Source organism: Mauremys mutica, chromosome 8 (genome assembly GCF_020497125.1).
Source record: "Mauremys mutica isolate MM-2020 ecotype Southern chromosome 8, ASM2049712v1, whole genome shotgun sequence".
Classification (NCBI taxonomy): Eukaryota; Metazoa; Chordata; order Testudines; family Geoemydidae; genus Mauremys; species Mauremys mutica.
The window spans coordinates 64,536,083-64,543,738 of NC_059079.1; the positions used below are offsets into that span (position 1 = coordinate 64,536,083).

The following is a 7,656-nucleotide window of genomic DNA, read 5'->3' on the forward strand; positions in this document are numbered from 1 at the left end:
ATGAGATATACACCTGAAACCCGAGATACATCTGGCCACTGAGTTTACTATCCAAGAGATACTACAGTGTGTCAGCAAAGGTCTTCTTACCTGAAACCTTTCTCCTTTGCTACATATTTCACTGATAAGCAGAGGGGGGCACTGATAGGGGAACTCCTCCATTACCTTCCCAGCAAAGCAAAACTATCAACACAAGGCCTATTGAAAAGTTCATGTGAATAATCATAAGTTTTTGTTCTATTTTCCCAGCTATAGTGCTGCCAATGGCCTCAAGGCTACAAAAAACATGGGCTTATCTGTGCTTCACTGTCGCTTCTTGTCCTCCCGACCGCTGTTTGCCTCACTCCCACTTTGGCCATGGCTCAGTCTTTCTTAGTACTTTGCCAACTTGTATTATTTCCCTGCAGTGTGCAGTGTCATGAGACTCGCAAGCTGAGTGCATGTCATTGGACTATATGCATTCCCCTCTGTACGGTCACTGAAGTAAATGCACTTGTCCGGGTTAAAGCCATTTTCCTCCCTTTGGTGTGTCAGCCAGCAACCTAGTACCAGTGACCCGATAGCTAGAAGTGGTAACCATGGCCCATCATCCCATAACAGTCTGGGAGGAGATGACATTGCATTGCTTCTCTTTACTTAAAAAAATGTTTTCCAGTGAAGCAAGTAAATGCTTGCCTGCAAAATGCCAACAAGGCATAAAGCAGGGCTGCCTCTCCCCTTTTCAAGAGGAGAAAATGCATGAAGCATATGAGTAAACAGCTATCAGAGAATGGCAAAGCAAGATCCTTCCTGCTTCTGGATAGAAATGAGATCTACTTGTCCAAGGAGGGGTTAGAATGAGAGATCCAAATATAGTGCCAGTGAAACTAAAGAAAAACCATTAGACCTTTCACCCCATCAGTAAATTTTCAAGAACCACAATGGAACAGACCTTAAGGGGATGGGATAAAATCAGAAATACAGCTGGAATTCATTTGCTCAGCTGAGTCAGCCTCTTTTTGGCCACAATGAGTAGGCAGGGTATATATGGGGAGTGCCTGGGAAAAGATATTCTGCATGTTTGGCCCCAGTCACATATACATAAACCATGTGATTATGAATAAATAAGACACAGCAGCCCTGAAGAAATCCAAAGTGCAAAGACACTGGTGAAGACAGGTTATTTAAACTTGGATTGGTGCCGTAGTTTGCTTGATCATGGTGGAGAAAGGAGACATGGAAGAGTGTTGCATCACAAGAGCAGGAACGAAGTCCAAGCAGAGAGAGAGAGTGTGTGTGTATGCATCCATCTTTATTCATTCCCAGCATGCTCTTATATACAACATGATAAGCAATCACAATTGCTAATTAGTTAATTAAACCCACACAGCCGCAGCTGTAACTCATAGGGTAATTATCATTCTACACACCTGTCTACCTATTCACAATTAGCTGGCCAATGAGAACAAGCCCAAAGCCAGCCCTTCACACACAATTCTCAATCCAGAAGCCTTCAGCATCTCACATTCAATCCCACATCTCCCCCCTTTATTTACAATCAAAAGAAAAGGAAAAAGGAAAACAAGATAAAAACATTCACCAAACATTTTCAACTTATAACAGCATAACACCACAATCTATCTTAATCAAATATTATGTTATTCATAAAACATTTGCAACTCATAACAGCATAACATTATAACCTATCATAAACAAAAATTAAAACTTTATAAGATCAACCTATATGACCATTCAATCCTTAACATATAATTTCAAAAACATCAAACGAACAAAACAAAACACAATAAACAAATGATGTAACCTCTGCAGGACCCCCCCCCCTTTTTTTTTTTTTTTTTTTTTTTGAATCATCCCTCAGCTGTCAGGTGATCAAACTGACACTGAGGGTGGTGGGGGGTCTTAAGAAAAAAACATCAAACCACATGACAATACAACAACAATTCTGGCCAGAAAACAGACAACACAAAACATAACAAGGAACATAAAACATAAATCTTAGTTCTAAATAATAATTGCATGGTACCACACAGATTTTCTTTCAAACATAAAAAATCATCTCAAGTGAGTAATTCATTCATGGAGGATCAGACAGAAAAAGTCCTGGCAGAGCTAACAAACAGCTCTCCTCCGGGGGCTCTGGTTTCGCGACATCTGAGCGCGTCTCGTGAGGCTCCTCCGCATCTGCCTGCCGTCACTCCGGAGGACGCAACCAAGGCCGGACCCACCTCGCTGGCATCCACCTGGGACCCGCATCAGTGGCAACACACACATAACCCCTGCCCCACGTTAGCAAGTCAACTGGTCCTTTCCATATTTGCTGCTGATAATCAAACCATTTGACCGAGGGTCGGGGGGCCGCACCCTGCTCTTCCCCAGTCATCCCGCTGACATGTTTAATCGCGGGGGGCACCTGGCTGTTTTTACCAAGATGTAACCAATTAAGCACGTAAAGAGCTTGCAGCAACCGAGCGGCAGGCGTCTTATCCAAGGCGTCTGCCCGCTCACTGCAAATCCCCCCTTTTTGTCTTAAAAGGAGCGCCTTAAAAGAGGCATGAGCACATTCAATAATAGCATGTAGTTTGTCTACTTCAGCCTGAAGGGTTTGGACAAGCAGTTCTTTGGCTTGTAGCTCCTTCTTAATTTCACTCAGCTCAAGAACAGCAGCTCTATAATGACGACGGTTATGTGCTGCATCTACTTTGGCTGCCGCAACCTGCTTTTGAAGGTTATTAACTTTTGACTTTTCTCTTTCTAAGGCAGTCTGTAAAGCTTGAATATTTAGGACTGCTTGAACCCGGAGATTCAGCTGCACCAGGTCTGCCTCTCTCTCTGCTAGTACTGTTTCGGGGATGTTGCTGTGCTCTCGCAAAGCAATGTTAGACTGACCAAAACCAGTGAGCTTCCCCCGTTCATGTTCTAGTTCGAGGGCCAATTTCTTGTTTATTTCTTCCAAACGTTTTATCTTTCTCCTGAAACCTCTAGATTCTCGAAGCTCCTGGCTGGTGAGTGAAATTATTTCTTGCAGCTCTTTCTCCGACATCATCTTACTGTGGCTAACAGCCTGCAGCTCTATCTCCAAAGCTTGAATCCGTTCATGGGAAGCCTGGTTATTTCCTCCATCAGCGATTTGTGCATCCTGTTCTTTTTGCACTGACTGGAGGTGGCTTTCTAACTCCACTATCTGCTGGTGAACCTGGGATACTTCCTTCTGAAGTCTTGAGCATTCAACATCAATGGACTGCTTTTCACTTCGAAGTTTCAGTAACTCCCGTTTTAATTCTTTCACTTCCAAATCCAGTCGCTTCTTTGTAGATTTCAATTCACTAATCAGCTGGTCCTGTGAACTTGCACCTCTTTGATAAGCTTCCACCATTAACTTTTGCTGTAAGAACTGCTCCTTTACTTTTTGGGTCTGTTTCTTCAGGCTGGCACTTTCCTGTTGCAGATTTTCCATCTGGCTCAATTGTGCCAAGATTTCTGATACTGCCTCAGTACTTTCACCTAAGAAGTTTGCTCCTTCATCAAGTTCTTCTTTGCTTGCTTTTGCTGCCTGCAGAGCTACCTCTAGGACAATCTTCTCATTCTGCAAATATTGGATCGTGTCATCCTTAGAAATAACATCACCCTGGAATTCCTCTAACCTGGCCACCAGCTCATCATATTGAGTCTGTAGGTCATTTAGGGACTGCTCTTTGGTGTGCAATGATTCTTGGGTTAAGGTGAGCTGCTTCATGAGCACTAGATGCTCTTGCTGTAAAGATTCAAACTGTAGATCTCGCTGATGCAGAATCAATTTAACCTGTTCCAGTTCTCGCTCCAGTGTTACTGCAAAATCAGCCATTTTCTGAAGTTGTCTTCTCTCATCCTCAAACTCCTCCAATCGTCTCTGCGCGGTGAGCCATACTGGACTCAGGGAGAAAACCTCCTTATCGCCCTGAGCCACCGATTTCCAGAGCTCACAGCCCAACCGCTCCCAAACAGTATTATTACTTGATTGAACGGAAAGTCCCCCTCTTCGTCCCCACCGCAACAGGCGGGATAACGCATCAGAGGGGAACTTTTCTCCCCACCGCTCCGTGATGCGTATCAAATCTGCTGACGCAGCAGTTCCCATATTAGCTGCTCACTTCTTGGTTCGAGTGTGCCTCCCTTGTCAGATGCCCTGCGGCTCCCAGCCGCTCGCTCGAACACCCTGCGGCTCCCAGCCACTTGTCAGGTACGCCTCCTTTCTTCGGACGCCCCGCGGCTTCCCAGCCGCTCGTTCGGATTCCCTGCGGCTCCCAGCCGCTTGTCAGGCACGCCTCCTCTCTCGGACGCCCTGCAGCTCTCAGCTGCTCGCTCGGACGCCGTGCAGCTCCCAGCTTTGATGCGTTCCCACTTGGCGCGGCGGTTCTGGAACCAGATCTTGACCTGTACCTCGCTGAGCTTGAGGGCGTGAGCGATCTGCGAGTGCTCCGTCAGGCTCAGGTACTTCTTGCAGTGGTATTCCTTCTCCAGCTCCAGCAGCTGCTCGCTTGTGAAAGCCGTGCGCCTTTTTTTTTTTTTTTTTTTTTTCCCGGCCGCTCGACGCTGGGACTTCAGGCGCGTCCCTCTTTTTCTTTTTATCAATTCAGGCCACCAACACTATCTTCATTCAAGATTGGCAACAGTGGTACTAGTACTTATCTTGTTTTAGTTCTGTTTGCCTTCTTGATAGTTCACGATTTGTCTTCTAGTGACTTCAGTTATGAGTTTAGTTCTCTTTGCATTTCATTCATTTCCTTTGCCTCAGCCTTCTCATACTTTCCTCTCCTTCTCCTAGTGATAACCAGTACAATAATTCCAGCAACAATTGCTAGTACCACCACTACAATGACTGCAATAACACCAGCAGTCAGACGTTTCATGGAAAACTCTGGGGGCTTTTCATCAACATAATAGATTAGAGCTTGATCAAATTTTAGAGGTTCTTCACTGATGTTTATCTGTAGTGTGAGTCACCTTTGACATCTTTTTCAAAGTAGTAAGCCACGTCAGATATATCCACACTCTTGGCAGACTTCTGGGAAACATTTTGTTTCAGTTCAATAGTGATATAAGGTTTTTCATACACAACATCAGTTATATACTCTGGATTCAGCTAGTAACGCTCCTTAAATTCATTTTTGATGATTTCCTTCAAAAGAGAAGCATCCACAGCTGTACTTCTCTCACTGTGTTTTGTTTCAATGATGATCCAGCTTGTTCTGACTAGTTCACTGCACTGTAAGTCTGTATCACATCGGGGTCACCATTTGTTGCATCACAAGAGCAGGAACGAAGTCCAAGCAGAGAGAGAGAGTGTGTGTGTATGCATCCATCTTTATTCATTCCCAGCATGCTCTTATATACAACATGATAAGCAATCACAATTGCTAATTAGTTAATTAAACCCACACAGCCGCAGCTGTAACTCATAGGGTAATTATCATTCTACACACCTGTCTACCTATTCACAATTAGCTGGCCAATGAGAACAAGCCCAAAGCCAGCCCTTCACACACAATTCTCAATCCAGAAGCCTTCAGCATCTCACATTCAATCCCACAGAAGAGTTTGTTTGTTTTTAAAATAGGGGGTTTCCTACTTGTTTGGCACCTGAGAAGTATAAAAAATGTGATATGCTTAATACAATAAAGAATGTACAGCGTTTTGAGATCTACTGATGAAAAGCGCAATATAAGAAATAGGTTTATTATATTCACAGGGATGGCTTAAGCAATCTAGCCCATTCTCCTACTTGAAGAAGGAAGAAAAACCCCAAGACATTAAGCCAACACAGAGGTCCCCTGGGTATGTCCTAATATATATATAACACTCTGGGAATGTCTTGAAAAGCCCTAAAATCAAGTTTACAACGGACACAACACAATGGTGTGCTGACTGCTGTACACCACAAATGTGGATTTAATAGCAGGGGCTGAAACGTGGGAACTTTAGAGTACATTGTTTCTAGGGGCAGTGGATGGTAATGTTGCAGGGATAGTAACTCGCTGGCTGCAGTAAGGGCTGGGTCTGCCGTTCCTCTATTTCTCTTGTTAAACAGATGATGATGATGATCTCAAAAAGGAAGATTTATTTCACCCTACATCTAGGAACTTGTCATGCACCAGGCCCCACATTGTGCGAGGGGCCGTACAGAGACATAACAAATATTCACGGGTCTCTCCAGCGTGAGGCGATGCTTTCGACAGGAACGGCCAACTCGAGCACTTCCCCGCTGAGGATCTTCTAGCACTGCTGCTGCTTTCCAAATTCTGCCCCGTCTCCCCAGGCAGCCTAATAGGACACTCCTGCAATGTGCCCTCTCATGAGAGAACATCCAGAAGCAACCCCAGGTTCCCAGGCAGAAGAATCTCTTCTCCCAACTCTGTATCCAGCACCACTTCCGGCGAAGTGCGGCCACTGGGAGCTGCAGACGGTCAATGTAAACAAACTGTCTCATGGCCCACTGTGTGTGGCCCGCGGGCCGCAGGTTGCCAACCACTGCTAGACAGGCTTCCAAATAATCAGTGGTAACATCTCTTATTAAGGCAACCCTCCCACTTAAAGATATTGGCAGAAGCCATGGCATGATCTACACCAGTGGTTTTCAAACTGTGGGTCACGATCCAGTACTGGGTCACGGAATGTAAGGCACTGGGTCGTGGCAGCTCTGGTCAACACTGCCGATTGGGCTGTTAAAAGTCCCGTTGGTGGTGCTACGTGGCTAAGGTAGGCTAGTCCCTACCTGTTCCAACACTGCACTGTGCCCCGGAAGCAGCCAGCAGCAGGTCCAGCTCCTAGCAGGGGGTGCCACAGGGCTCTGAGCGCTGCCCCTGCCCTGAGCACCAGCTCTCCACTCCCGTTGGCTGGGACACAGCCAAAGTGAGCTGGGGGGGCGCGGTGCCTGTGGGTTAGAGCCATTCAGAGCCACTTGAGTGCCTCCACCTAGGAGCTGGACCTGCTGCTGGCCACTTCTGGGGCACAGCGTGGTCCGCGATGCCAGGACAGGTGGGAAGCCTGCCTCTGCACTCTGGCTGCGCCACTGACTGGGAGCCACCAGAGGTCAGCTCGTGCCCCAACCCTGTGTCCCAATCCCCTGCCCCAGCCCTGAGCCCCCCCTCAAACCCAGATCCACTTCGAGCACCCCAACCCCCTCATCCCTGACCCTACCCCAGAGCCTGCACCCCCAGCCCAGAGTCCTGACCTCTTCCTGCACCCCAGCCCCCTGCTCCAGCCCTGAGTTCCCTCTAAACCCAGAGCCCCCTCCTGCACTCCAAACCCCTCATCCCCAGCCCCACCCCATAACCTGCACCCTCCAGCCCAGAGCCCCCTCCCACACCCTGAACCCCTCATTCCCGGCCCCATCCCGCAGCCCTCACCCTTGAACCCCGACCCTCTGCCCCAGCCCTGAGCCCCTCCCACAACCCAAACCCCTCATACCCAGCCCCATTGGATCGTGCACATCAACAATTTTCTGCAACTGGGTCACCAGAAAAAAAGTTTGAAAAACACTGATCTACACAGTCTGATTCTCTCCTGCCTTCCCGCTGGTGTAATCATAAACACCTGTGCAAAGTGAGTGGGAAACCCACCAGAGCTCACTGTCTGCTGACTTCCACTGGTGATAGCATACTGCCTCCGCTTTGGTAACAT

General features: G+C 47.0%; 1 pseudogene; it reads right to left on the reverse strand.

The window, feature by feature from the left end:
- Positions 1–4,657: 4,657 nt before the first annotated feature.
- On the reverse strand, positions 4,658–7,656 carry LOC123376315 (annotated as a pseudogene).